Source organism: Somniosus microcephalus, unplaced genomic scaffold (assembly GCF_052327205.1).
Source record: "Somniosus microcephalus isolate GS21.2 unplaced genomic scaffold, FLI_Smic_1.0 unresolved_chr2, whole genome shotgun sequence".
NCBI classification, from domain to species: Eukaryota; Metazoa; Chordata; class Chondrichthyes; order Squaliformes; family Somniosidae; genus Somniosus; species Somniosus microcephalus.
This window is the reverse complement of record NW_028225180.1, coordinates 23,119,826-23,134,531: the sequence shown is the minus strand read 5'-3', so window position 1 is coordinate 23,134,531 and position 14,706 is coordinate 23,119,826. Positions and strand designations below refer to the sequence as shown.

The window sequence follows — 14,706 nt, the reverse complement described above, 5'->3', positions numbered from 1 at the left end:
CGAAATGGGTTCCTGCTATGGTGATCGCGCAGACAGGCCCTGTGTCTTACATGGTTGAGACTGCTGAGGATGTCATCTGGAAAAGACACACAGATCAACTGTTGCTAGGAGCAGAGACAGCCACAGAGGCTCCAACGGCTGGTTGGCCTGAACTGTTTCCGGATGATACCGCAAACCAGCATCCTTTGCCACAGTGCTCTTCTCCAACACAGGAAGTCAAAGTGACTGTTCCAGCTGTGCAAACTCCTGGCTTTCGACTGACGCAGGCACCTTCTCTATCTAGGCCTGTGTCAATGCCTACTGCTGTGGAAGCCAGCGATGACCGCCGGTATCCTGACAGAGAGCAGCCGCCTCCAAGACGCTTGGATTTGTAGGCTTAGCGACTTACCCACAAGACTGGGGCAGAATAAACCCCAGGGTAATGTCAGGGGTTGAGGCAGTCTACCTCTACCCTAGGTTAGTTGAGTGCATTGAAAGTAACTTACCTGTTGAGGAATAATGTGGACCTTCCATTTAAGAGGGGAGGAATATGTTATGTATTGCGTGTTCTCCTCCCACCTGTGGTGGCGCTGTCACAGCAGATAAATGGTTGGGTGTTCTCTTGGTTAAGTTTAGCTCTCTTTGTTCGGAGCTCTCCAGAACTTCCCTTTCCCTTCCAATAAAGCACTTCATGTTTGAACTTCTGAGTTCTAATTGTGTCTAGGTAAAAAGGTACCGACACAACAACACTGAACACAGGGCCGGCACTGAACAAAGGGCCCGCACTGAACACGGTGCCCCCACTGAACATGGTGGCCGCACTGAACACAGGGCCCGCTCTGAACACACGCCTGCCCTTGAACACAGGCCCGCACTGAACACAGGCCCGCACTGAACACAGGGCCCGCTCTGAACACAGGCCTGCACTGAACACAGGGCCTAGACTGAACCACAGGGCCCGCACTGAACACAGGGCCCTCATTGAACACAGGGCCCGCACTGAAAGTGCAGAGAGAGGAGGTGAATGGGAGTTGGGGAAGGTGAGAGAAGATAATGAGGGGGATGTGTAGAGAGAGGGTGAAGGGTAAGGAAGAGAGAGAAGTGCAGGGGAATTGAGCAGAAGGAGAGGGATTGGGAAGGGCGAGAGGGCCTGTTCTCGTGTTGGTCTTGGAGCAGTTTCATACTTAAAAGTAAACATGCTGTGAATTAACAAATTTGCACAGGCCCCAGTGAGATTTGAACTCACGACTCCTGGTTTACAAGACCAGTGCTCTAACCCCTGAGCTATGGAGCCACCTGTATTAGATTACTTCTTATTCCAGTTAGTGCTGTGCATTTGAAGAATGAGGCAGGGCGCAGTTTGTAGTGTATGTACCCGTCTACCCTTAAGGAAATTATTGTATGTAACCGTTCACCTTTAAGGGAACTACTTTAAGTGTGGCACTACTTGCTTGGCTTCTGTATACTGTAATACCGATAGTGACCACACCAGTATATAAGTGTTGTGACAGGATAACTGGGGCAGATTCGCCCGGACCTTCGAATAGTAAAGATCTGTTTGTTGTTATTTCTGAAGTCTGTGTATTTATTAACTACACAACCCACAGACTTTACAGTGGTGATGAGTCCGATCGTACCCTGCGGCAAGATTACCAAAGCAAGAAGAGCGTCAAAGAGAGGCAACCGCACTCGTCGTGCTGCTGGAAGAAAACACGAGGCTGCAGCAGGAGAAAGGTGCAAGACTTTAGCAACAAAAGCTTCCGCCTGCAACAGGCACTGACTACCCTTCTACCTCGGTACGGAGTGAGCCGATCAGCAGGGAACAAGGCGGCCGAAGAGACTGTGAGTAGGGGAAGGTGTAGAGAATATCCGGAGGATAAGGGCAGAGCACTCGACCTCGGTCGAGGGGGGAATGGAGTCGGTCAAAAGCCGGGTCCAACGGCATCGGGTGACAGCCGGACCGCGATCGGCGGGAGAAATCCGGGCAGCGACCGCAGCCACGAAGCGCTGAGCCTGGGAGTAGGCGCGGGAAGAGAAACCCAGCCGCAGCCGGGGAGGGAAACACCAGTCTGCGAGAGGGCTGGGGAGGCGAACGGGAACCGTGCGGGTGAGAGCCGGGTGCGGAGAGAGAGACTGTGAGGAGCCAGTCCAGCGGCTGAGCTGTTCTCCACCAATGGGGTACTCAGAGCCGGCAAAACCGAACGTGCGGGAGTGGGAGAGAGACACAGCCGAAAACGGGGTGAGAGACTGCGCGAGAGCCAGTCCAGCGGCTGAACTGTCCTCCGTTAACGGGGTGTACCCAGCGCCGGTAGAGCCGTGCTGGCGGGAGGAGAAGACAGAGCCGAGTAGGGGGAGCTGTGCGAGAGCCAGCCCAGCGGCTGAACCTGTCCGCTGCGGGGGAAGCGTACCCCTTCCACCAGGAAGAAATGCGGGAAGCCGCCATTAGGCGGAGGAGCCGACAGAAGCGGGAAACCGCCATTGAAGTGGGCGGGGAGAGAAAGGAAGAGCGGGAAACCGCCAAATTCGCAGGAAAAGCCGCAATCTTAGAAAAAAAAAACACATAAGAATTTAAAGAAATATTTGTGTTGTACCCAAAGAAAGGAAGATGCCTAAGCGTGGGGGCAGCAATGATTTTAACTCCGAAATAGAAGACTGGCCCACGTACGTGGAACATATTGAGATACATTGTAAGGCTAACAAAATAGCTAAGGAGGAAAAAGCTGTAACCTTACTTAACATGATGGGTGCGAAAACATTCGGGTTGTCGAAACATCTTCTCTCTCCAGCTAAACCGGCGAATCAGACTTTCGAGGATATAGTAGCGGTGCTGAAGGATCACTTGAACCCCACACCGTTGAAGCTGGCTGAACGATTCAGATTCTATGCGAGAACGCAGAAGAAAAACGAAAGCAACGCGGAATACTTGGTCGAACTGCGGAGGCTAGCGAAACACTGCCAGTTCGGAGGGAATCTGACAGAGGCACTGCGAGACAAGTTCGTATGTGGATTGTCCAAAGAAGGGACGCAAAAGCGACTACTGGAAGAGAACAACCTCACACTTGACAGGGCTGTCCTTATAGCCGCATCATACGAAGCCGCAGCAAAAGGAACGGCGGTAATGCAGCGGAAGGCGGTGGCACTAGGGGTGGACCACATCACCTCCAGGACTATGAAATGCTATCGTTGTGGGAAGACAACACACGACCAGAAGCGTTGCTGGGGTAAAAACCAAGAATGCCGGAAATGTGGCAAGATCGGGCACATAGCTAAAGTGTGCCGGTCAGGAACGACGTACAACAATAACGAGTCCTCACAAAAATGGTACAGAAAGGTACAAGAGGCGACTAGGAAGAGTCTGAAGGAACAGAAGTCGGACTCACACTCCAAATGCAAAGGACTGGACAGTCTGAGAATCCACAACGTGAGCAATGAAGCTGACCGACAAACTATCTGGATAACGGTACAGATTGCAAAGGTCCAAGTAAAAATGGAAGTGGACACCGGATCGGCGTTGACGGTCATGAATAAGCATGACTATAAGAAATTTTTCAAGCATATTCCACTACGGGATACGGAACTAGTACTACAGACATACACGGGGCACAAAGTATTCCCCATCGGAATGATAGAAGTCAAGGTGAGATACAAGGATAAAGATCATCACCGGTTGGACCTGTATGTATTGCCTGAGGGAGGACCACCACTCCTGGGACGGGAGTGGATCCAAAAAATAAAATTGGACTGGCAGTCCCTAAACACCATGACGGTGGATTCCGAAAAAGAGGATGTCAAACCTGAACGGTTGTCCAGAATATTGGACGAAGCTAAGGAGGTATTCCAGCAAGGACTGGGAACGCTGCGAGGTATTAAAGCAAAGGTTAAGATTGCAGAAAATGCAAGCCCAAAGTTTTTTAAGGCCAGATCAGTTCCTTACGCAATACGACCAGCTGTGGAGGCAGAACTGGAAGAACTTGAACGATCAGGGGTTCTGTCAAAAGTGGACTGGAGTGAGTGGGCCACGCCCATTGTTCCCGTCATGAAGTCCTCACCGAGTAATAAGCCTGGGGGACCGGGGAAGGTCCGTATCTGCGGAGATTTCAAGATTACTGTGAATCCGGTGCTTCACACGGTACAATACCCGCTTCCGCGGATTGAAGATATCTTTGCTTCGTTGGCTGGAGGGAAACATTTCACGAAAATAGATCTGGCTCAAGCATATCTACAGATGGAGGTCGAGGAAGAGTCATGCCAGTACCTCACCATCAACACTCACAGAGGCTTGTATCGCGACAATGGACTGGTCTTTGGGGTAGCTTCGGCGCTAGCAATTTGGCAGAGGGCCATGGAACAGGTGTTACAAGGAATTCCAAGCACGCAGTGCTACTTAGATGACATTTTAATCACGGGAAAAGATGAGGAAGAACACCTCACGAATTTGAAACTGGTACTCACCAGGTTGAAGGAGTATGGCCTTCGGGTTAATCGCAAGAAGTGTGAGTTCTTCCAAAAACGGATCTCATACTGCGGTCATGTCATTGACTGAGAGGGACTGCATAAGTCACCCGAAAAGATAGAAGCGGTTGTGAAGGCCCCCGCCCCAGGAAACGTATCACAGTTAAGATCATTCTTGGGGTTGATTAATTACTATCACAAGTTTCTGCCAAATTTATCCATGGTACTGCATCCGCTGAATGACCTGTTGCGGAAAGAAACACCATGGAAGTGGAGTGAGGAATGCAAAAAGTCTTTTCGCAGAAGCAAGGAGTTGATTACCTCTGAAGAAGTGTTGGCTCATTTCAACCCAGCATTACCCCTTCGTCTAGCTTGCGATGCTTCCCCGTACGGAATTGGGGCAGTACTCTCGCATAGGCTACCAAATGGCTTGGAAAGGCCAGTGGCTTTCGCGTCCCGATCATTGACACCCGCGGAGCGAAATTACGCCCAAATAGATAGGGAGGCCCTCAGTCTTGTGTGGGGCGTGAAGAAATTCAACCATTACCTACAATGTAAAAAGTTCACATTGCTGACAGACCACCAGCCGTTGGTGTCCATATTCAACCCAAATAAGGCCGTTTCCACCATGACAGCACAAAGGTTACAAAGGTTGTCCATGTTACTTGGGGCACACCAATACAAAATTGAGTACAAAAGGTCTAAACAGCATGGAAATGCTGATGGGTTGTCACGCTTGCCATTGCCGATGGTAGAAGAAGCGAGTATAGTGGACCCAATAGAGTTGTTCCACTCATCCATAGTGGAGTGTCTACCGATAACAAACTCAATGATTGAGAATGAGACAAGGAATGACCCGACTCTTTCACGAGTCTATGATGTAACGGTGGAGGGATGGCCAGCACAGAGCGAACCAACACTGCAAGCATTTGCACAGAGGAAAGAACAACTGTCAGTGTGTCGAGGAACCCTGATGTGTGGATCTAGAGTGGTGATTCCACCCAAACTCCAAAAGAAGGTGCTAAAGGAGCTGCACGAAGGACATCTGGGGGGAGTAAAGATGAAAAATCTAGCAAGAGCGTTTGTGTGGTGGCCAGGCATTGATAGAGACATAGAGGAGATCACGAAGAACTGCCTAGGATGTCAGAGGGTTCCGAATGCGCCACCACAGGCTCCTCTGCACCCATGGGAGTGGCCCTCATCTCCCTGGCAAAGAGTACACATCAACTTTGCTGGTCCATTTATGGACTCGATGTTCCTAATAGCGGTAGATGCCCACTCCAAGTGGCCAGAAGTAATTAAGATGACCACCACCACGACGGAAAAAACCATCACGGTGTTAAGGACTATGTTTGCTCGGAATGGCCTGCCAGAACAGATCTGTTCTGACAATGGACCGCAATTTGTATCTGAGGAATTTAAGAAATTCTTAAAGATCAATGGGGTTAAACATTACACGTCAGCCCCATACCGTCCCGCCTCCAATGGATTGGCTGAAAGGTTTGTCCAGACCTTCAAGAAGGCCGTAAAGGCCATGAGTAATGAAGACATAAGTTTACAGCATAAGGTGGATAGTTTTTTGTTGGCATACCGAAATGCAACCCATGCGGTCACAAATCAAACTCCCGCGATGATGTTTTGTAATAGACGCCTACGATGTCGGCTGGATTTACTCAAACCAAACGTCAGAAGGGACGTAGAGAACCGGCAATTCCAGGGCATGAACGAAAGGGCCACTAGATCCTTCCAGACCGGTCAACGAGTTTTGGCCCGGGTCTATCGTACTGAGAAATGGCAGCCTGGAACGATTGGAAAAAGGCTAGGCCCGTTGATGTACACTGTGGACATTGGAGACAATATAATAAGGCGCCATGTTGACCAGATCATAGGGTCCGCCACAAATGGGCCCCCGACTTCACCACCTTACCCGGATAAGGTTGAGACTGAGTTACCCAGAACACCTACGTCCGATCTGGTAGTTCTGGAGTCAGAGGAACCTGACACTGTGCTTCGAGCTGATTCAACTTTACCAGAAACACCTACTAGCCCGCTTGGAATGACGACACCACTGCGGCGTTACCCGGACAGAATCCGGAAACCTCCCGAAAGACTGAATCTATGAACTGTCTTAAATAAATCTGTATATATATATGTGATAATGTATGTCCACTATGGACTCAGTATGTTGAAAGCTAAAAAGGGAGGATTGTAGTGTATGTACCCGTCTACCCTTAAGGAAATTATTGTATGTAACCGTTCACCTTTAAGGGAACTACTTTAAGTGTGGCACTACTTGTTTGGCTTCTGTATACAGTAATACCGATAGTGACCACACCAGTATATAAGTGTTGTGACAGGATAACTGGGGCAGATTCGCCCGGACCTTCGAATAGTAAAGACCTGTTTGTTGTTATTTCTGAAGTCTGTGTATTTATTAACTGCACAACCCACAGACTTGACACAGTTCACCACTCAGATTGTATCTCATCCCCCGATACCTGCCTCAGGCTCTTCAATAGTCACCTCTCAACAACAATAGAGCAACTTTCACGTACTAAAACATCCCAAGGCAACTCAGTTACACTCTATCTCTCTCTCAGTCTCTCTGCCTCCTTCATTCTATATTTCTCCCTCTTTGTGTCTCTACCACTCTCTCTCTATCTTTCTGTCACTCCCTTTCTACCTCTTTCTCTTTTTCTCTGTGTCTCTCTCACTTTCTCTCTCCCTCTCTGTTACTGTTACTCTCTCTCTCTCCCCTTCGCCCTTCCTCAGTCTCATTGCTCTTCCTCCATCCGCTCTTCTCTCATCTATTCTCTCGCTCTCTCCCCTTCTCAGTCTGTCTCTTTCCCCCTTCCACCTTTCTCCTTCCCCTTTCTCTACCTCCTTCCCTCTTTCCCCTTCCCTTCATTCTTCTCTTCCCTCCCCCTCTCCCCTTCTAACTCTGTCACTCCCGCTTCCCTCTATCTCTGTTTCCCCTCTCTCATTTCCCCCTCCTCCATCTGCCTCTCTCTCCCCTTCCCCTCACTCTATCTCGCCTTCCCGCTCTCGGCACTCCCCCTCTCCAACTCCCCCTTCCTCCATCCGCCTCTCTCTCCCCTTCCCCTCGTTCTCCCTCCCTCTTCTTCCTCTTCTCACCCTCTCTCCTTTTTTCACGCTGTCCCTCCGCTTCCCACCTCTCTCCTTCCAGCTCTCCACTTCCCCTCTCTCTATCTCCTTCCCTTTTCTCTCTCCTCTACACACTCTCTCCCCATCCTCCTCCCCCTTTCCTCCTTCTACTCTCCCCAAGAGGAAAGGACAGAGTGAGAGGGGGAAAGAGAGAAGAAAGGGGAGAGAGTAGGAGGAAGGGAAGTGGTGAGAGAGAGGGGAAAGTGTTGATAGCGGAGGTGAAGGGGAGGTGGGGAAGGTGAGAGAGAGGCGTAGGGAGAGAGAGGGTTCTTTGCAGCTGAGAGCGAGAGTCCCGAAGGCTGTGTTGCCTACCCGGTGCCAGGGTTAAGGACATCTCCTCTGGGCTAGAGAGAAACTTGGAGTCGGAGGGGGAGGATCCAGTTGTCGTGGTCCATGTTGGTACCAATGACATAGATAGGACAAGGAAAGAGGTTCTGCTGAGGGAGTATGAGCAGCTAGGGGCCAAATTAAAAAACAGAACCACAAGGGTAATAATCTCTGGATTACTACCTGAGCCACGAGCAAATTTGGCTAGGGTAAATAAAATCAGAGAGTCAAATGCGTGGCTCAAAGACTGGTGTGGGAGAAATGGGTTTTGCTTCTTGGGACACTGGCACCAGTACTGGGACGGGAGAGAGCTGTTCCGTTGGGACAGACTTCACTTGGCCAGTGCTGGGACTAGAATTCTGGTGAATTGAATAAATGGGCTGTAGAGAGGGCTTTAAACTAATTAGTGGGGGGGAGGTTTCAAGAGAGCGAAAAATAAAAATGTCAGCGGAGACGGCAATAGAGCAAGGTAGCAGTGGGGGAATTAATAACCAGAGTGTGTCAGGAAGGGACAGAATGTATAAAGCTAAAGGTAAAGTAGTAAAGGGGGTAAAAGCAGGAATAAATTGACACAAAACATATTTAAAAGTTCTTTATCTGAATGCATGCAGCATTCGTAACAAAATAGATGAGTTGATGGTAGAAATAACTACACATGGGTATGATCTGGTGGCCATTACAGAAACATGGCTGCAAGGTGACCATGACTGGGAACGAAACATCCAGGGGTATTTGACAATTAGGAAGGACAGACAGGAATGAAAGGGAGGTGGGGTGGCTATGTTAATAAAGGATGGAATCACTGCAATAGTGAGAAATGATATTGGGTCAAAGGATCAGGATAGTGAAACAGTTTGGGTGGAGATAAGGAATAATAAGGGGAAAAAGTCACCAGTGGGCGTAGTCTATCGGCCTCCTAACAGTTGCAACTCTATTGGTCGGAGTATTAATCAGGAAATAGTTGGGGCTTGTAATAAGGGAACAGCTATAATCATGGGGGATTTTAACTTTCATATTGACTGGACAAATCAAATTGGGCAGGGCAGCCTTGAGGAAGAGTTTATAGAGTGCATTAGGGATGGGTTCCTTGAGCAGTATGTTACTGAACCAACCAGGGGGCAGGCAATCTTAGATCTGGTGCTGTGTAATGAGACAGGATTAATAAAAAATGTCCCAGGAAAGGATCCCCTTGGAATGAGTGATCATAACATGGTTGAATTCCAAATTCAGTTGGAGGGTGAGAGAGTTGGATCTCAAACCAGCATATCAAGCTTAAATAAAGGAGACTATGAAGGTATGAGAGCAGAGTTGACTAAAGTGGACTGGGAAAATAGATTAAGGTGTAAGACGGTACATGAGCAGTGGTGTACATTCAAGGAGATATTTCACAACTTTCAAGAAAAATATATTCCACTGAGGAAAAAGGGGCGTAAAAGAAAAGACAGCCATCCGTGGCTAAGTGAAGTAATAAAGGATAGTATCCGACTGAAAACAAGGACATATAAAGTAGTCAAATCTAGTGGGAGGATAGAAGATTGGGAAGCATTTAAAAGCCAGCAAAGAATAACTAAAAGATTAATTAAGAAAGGGAAGATAGGTTATGAAAGTAAACTAGCAATAAACATAAAAACAGATAGCAAGAGTTTCTACAGCTATATAAAAAGAAAAAGGGTGGCTAAAATGAATGTTGGTCCCTTAGAGGACGAGACCGGGAAATTAGTGGTGGGGAACATGGAGATGGCAAAAACGCTGAACAAATGTTTTGTATCAGTCTTTACAGTAAAGGACACTAAAAATATCCCAACACTGGACAAACAGGGGGCTATAGGGGGGGAGGAGCTAAACATGATTAAAATCACTAAGGAGATGGTACTCAGTAAGATAATGGGACTAAAGGCGGATAAATCCCCTGGACCTGATGGCTTACATCCTAGGGTCTTGAGAGAAATAGCGGTAGGGATTGTGGATGCATTGGTGGTAATTTTCCAAAACTCCCTGGATTCAGGAAAGGTCCCAGCAGATTGGAAAACTGCTAATGTAATGCCCTTATTTAAAATGGGAGGTAGACAAAAGGCTGGAAACTATAGACCAGTTAGCCTAACATCTGTGCTTGGTAAAATGTTGGAGTCCATTATTAAGGAAGCAGTAACAGGACATTTGGATAAGCATAATTTAATCGGACAGAGTCAGCATGGTTTTATGAAGGGGAAGTCATGTTTGACAAATTTGCTCGAATTCTTTGAGGACGTAACAAATAGGGTGGATAAAGGGGAACCAGTGGAAGTAGTGTATTTGGACTTCCAAAAGGTATTTGACAAGGTGCCACACAAAAGATTATTGCACAAGATTAAAAAAATCACGGGATTGGGGGTAATATACTGGCATGGGTGGAAGATTGGCTATCTAACAGAAAACAGAGAGTTGGGATAAATGGTTCATTCTCGAGTTGGCAATCAGTAACTAGTGGTGTTCCGCAGGGGTCAGTGCTGGGACCCCAACTCTTTACAATCTATATTAACGATTTGGAGGAGGGGACCAAGTGCAACATATCCAAGTTTGCAGATGATACAAAGATGGGAGGGAAAGCAGTGAGTGAGGAGGACATAAAAAACCTGCAAAAGGACATAGACAGGCTAAGTCAGTGGGCAGAAATTTGGCAGATGGAATCTAATGTTGGAAAGTGTGAGGTTATGCATTTTGGCAGAAAAAATCAAAGAGCAAGTTCTTATCTAAATGGAGAGAAACTGCAAAGTGCTACAGTACAAAGGGGTCTGGGGGTCCTGGTGCATGAAACACAGAAGGTTAGTATGCAGGTACAGCAGGTGATCAGGAAGGCCAATGGAATCTTGGCTTTTATTGCACGGGGAATGGAGTATAAAAGCAGGGAAGTCTTGCTTCAGTTATAAAGGGTACCGATGAGGCCACACCTGGAATACTGCGTACAGATTTGGTTTCCATATTTAAGAAAAGATATACTTGCTCTCGAGGCAGTTCCGAGAAGGTTCACTTGGTTGATTCCAGAGATGAGGGGCTTGACTTATGAGGAAAGGTTGAGTAGGTTGGGCCTCTACTCATTAGAATTCAGAAGAATGAGAGACGATCTTATCGAAACATATAAGATTGTGAGGGGGCTTGATCGGGTGGATGCGGTGAGGATGTTTCCACTGATGGGTGAGACTAGAACTAGGGGGCATCATCTTAGAATAAGGGGCTGCCCTTTTAAAACTGAGATGAGGAGAAACTTCTTCACTCAGAGGGTAGTAAATCTATGGAATTTGCTACCTCAGAGAGCTGTGGAAGCTGCGACATTAAATAAATTTAAAATGGAGATAAACAGTTCCCTAGCTGATAAGGGAATTAGGGGTTATGGGGAGCGGGCAGGGAAATGGACGTGAGTCTAGGTTCAGATCAGCCATGATCCTATTGAACGGCGGAGAAGGCCCAAGGGGCCGTATGGCCTACTCCTGCTTCTTATGTTCTTATTAGGGTTAAATAGCAAGGGGGATGTGTAAGGAAGAGAGAGACAGGGGAATTGAATGGAAGGAGAGGGAGAGGTGGAGATTGGGAAGGGGCGAGAGAGCCTGTTCTCGTGTTGGTCTCAGAGCTCCTTCATACTTAAAAGTAAACATATTGTGAATTAACAAATTTGCACAGGCACCTGTGAGATTTGAACTCACGCCCCCTCAGCTTACAAGACCAGTGCTCTAACCCCTAAGCTATGGAGCCACGAGTACTGCATGGCTTTTCATTCCAGTTAGTGCTGTGTGTTTGAAGAATGAGGCAGGGCGCAGTTCACCACTCAGATTGTGTTTCATCCCCCGATACCTGCCTCAGGCTCTTCAATAGTCACCTCTCAGCAACAATAGAGCAACTTTCACGTACTAAAACGTCCCAAGGCAACTCAGTTACACTCTATCTCTCTCTCAGTCTCTCTGCCTCCTTCTTTCTATATTTCTCACTCTTTGTGTCTCTACCACTCTCTCTCTATCTTTCTGTCACTCTCTCTCACTCCCTCTTCCCTCGATCTCCTTCCCTCCCCTTCCCTCTTGTCTCCCTTCCCACTTTGTCTCCCCTGTTTCCCCTCTCTCATTTCCCCCTCCTCCATCTGCCTCTCTCTCCCCTTCCCGCTCTCGGCATCCCCCCTCTCCAACTCCCCCTTCCTCCATCTGCCTCTCTCTCCCCTTCCCCTCGCTCTATCTCGCCTTCCCACTCTCAGCATCCCCCCTTCCTCCAACCGCCTCTCTCTCCCTTTCCCCTCGTTCTCCCGCCCTCTTCTTTCTCTTCTCTCCCTCTCTCCTCTTTTCACGCTGTCTCTCCGCTTCCCACCTCTCTCCTTCCAGCTCTCCACTTCCCCTCTCTCTATTTCCTTCCCTTTTCTCTCTCCCCTACACACTCTCTCTCCCTTTCGCCTCTTCTCTCCCCATCCTCCTCTCCCTTTCCTCCTTCTACTCTCCCCAAGTGGAAAGGACAGAGTGAGAGGGGGAAAGAGAGAGGAAAGGGGAGAGAGTAGGAGGAAGGGAAGTGGTGAGAGAGAGGGGAAAATGTAGAGAGAGGAGGTGAATGGGAGGTGGGGAAAGTGAGAGAGAGGCTGAGGGAGAGAGGGAAGATAGGTAGAGAGGGGTAAGGAAGAGAGAGACAGGCAAAGAGGGGGAGTACAGGGGAATTGAATGGAAGGAGAGGGAGAGATGGAGATTGGGAAGGGCGAGAGAGCCTGTTCTCGTGTTGGCCTCGGAGCTGTTTCGTACTTAAAAGAAAACATGCTGTTGTAGGAATGGTCAAATTCCTATCCAGAGATTGAGTCCGACGCAGGCAATCAATCAAAAAGGTTTTTAATTTCAAACTAACGAGTTTAGCAGATTGATGCAAGAGAACTATGAATACAGGTCTTAACAGGTCAGAAGCTCCACGAGGACTGCCTGGGCGGTCCTGTGGATGGCGTCATGACATCATCACGTTATTCCCGCGTTTGGGTGATCACGTGATTAGCGGCATGACATTTTGGCGTTTGCTTGCGCTCTTACAGGGACCGCGCCCTGTACATGCAAACAGTATATACAATGGTACAGATTCAGTTTGTAGTTAACACATCATTAAAGGGAATTATGTACAGTTGTTCAGAGTCCCTCAGTGGCTCTGCCACATGTGCCCCCCCAGAATTGTCTTTAATGGAAAAAGTCAAACGGTTAGTGGGTCTGACAAGCCTGTCAGAACGACTCCTGTATTCCCGAAACAGAAGCTGTTGGATGGCGGGCAGTCTGCCAAGTGGTTGTACTTGCTCTGGCGCGACGACAGTGGGCGGCCGACCCCGTCTCGGTGGCTGTGCGGTCTCGATGGGATGGTCAAGGTCCAGGTGTGCCGGCTTCAAACGGTCAACCGAAATGTGGTCCAGTTTACCACCGACATCCACCTTGAAGGTTTTGTCTCCTGCCTCTAACAAACGGAAAGGACCAGTGTATGGGGCCTTGAGCGGATCCCGGTGAGCATCATGGCAGATGAACATGTAATCAGCTTGTTTCAGCTCCACTGGAACGTGAGAGCCCTGAACCCCGTGATGCGATGTGGGAACCGACGCGAAACATCTGGCTGCTTCCTGGTGGCTGATAAGCTGGCGTGAGGCGGACCATGGCTCCGTTGGTGTTGACAGGAAATCCCCTGGCACTCGCAGCGGCTGACCATAAACGAGCTCTGCCACGGAAGCGTGAAGACATTCTTTGGGGGCTGTGCGAAGGCCCAATTAGACCCATGGTAGCTTGTCTGCCCATCCAGCGTCTTGGAGGCTGGCCCTCAGTGCGGCCTTAAGCGATCTGTGAAAACGTTCGCACAGACCGTTCACTTGTGGGTGGTAGGCTGTGGTGCGGTGTAACTTGACACCGAATTATTGAGCCACTGCATTCCAGAGCTCAGAGGAAAACTGCGGGCCCCAGTCCGAAGAGATGTCAGCAGGCACTCCAAAACGGGTGACCCATGAAGGCCACGTCCGCCGAAGTAGTAGGTGGCAGGGGAACCGCCTCTGGCCATCTGGTGGTGCGATCTACTATGGTCAGGATGTGCGTCAAACCATGGGAAGGTGTAAGTGGTCCTACCAGGTCCACATTGACGTGGTCAAACCGTCACTCAGGAACTGCAAAGGTGGCCAATGAAGCCTTGATGTGGCGCTGAACCTTGGCCTTTTGGAATACCACGCAGGTGTTAGCCCAGTCGCGGACATCTTTATGCATGCCCCGCCAAACGAACTTAGAAGACATTAGCTACTGAGACACCTTCATTCCCGGGTGTGACAACCCATGTACGGCGTCAAACACCTTGCGGCGCCAGGCGACCGGCACAATAGGGCGAGGGTCCCGAACAGAGACGTCACACAGCAACGTGGTACCAGCTGAATGGAACCTGACGTCGGCCAACTGGAGGCAAGTGGTGTTGGTGTGGCAAGCCTGCACTTCTGGGTCTGAGACTTGGTCTGCTGCCATGAGGACGTAGTCGATGCCCAGCTGGACCGCATGCACGGTCACACGGGAGAGGCAATCTGCCACCAGGTTGTCTTTACCGGCCACGTGCTGAATGTCTGTGGTAAATTCAGAGATGTATGTCAGCTGACGTTGTTGTCGAGATGACCACGGTTCGGCGGTCTTGGCCATGGCAAACATCAGTGGCTTGTGGTCGACGAAGGCTGTGAAAGGACGTCCTTCCAACAAGAACCGGCAATGGCGGATGGCCAGAATAAGGGCTAGTAGCTCCCTGTCGAAAGTACTGTACGCCCGCTCGTTACGCCGCAGTTGACAGCTG

General features: G+C 49.1%; 1 non-coding gene across 1 annotated transcript; it reads right to left on the bottom strand.

Annotated features, from left to right (window-relative positions):
- Positions 1-1,200: 1,200 nt before the first annotated feature.
- On the bottom strand, positions 1,201-1,273 carry trnat-ugu (transfer RNA threonine (anticodon UGU)). The gene has a single exon. It is a non-coding gene; the product is annotated as a tRNA-Thr (tRNA).
- Between the last annotated feature and the right edge of the window lie 13,433 nt (positions 1,274-14,706).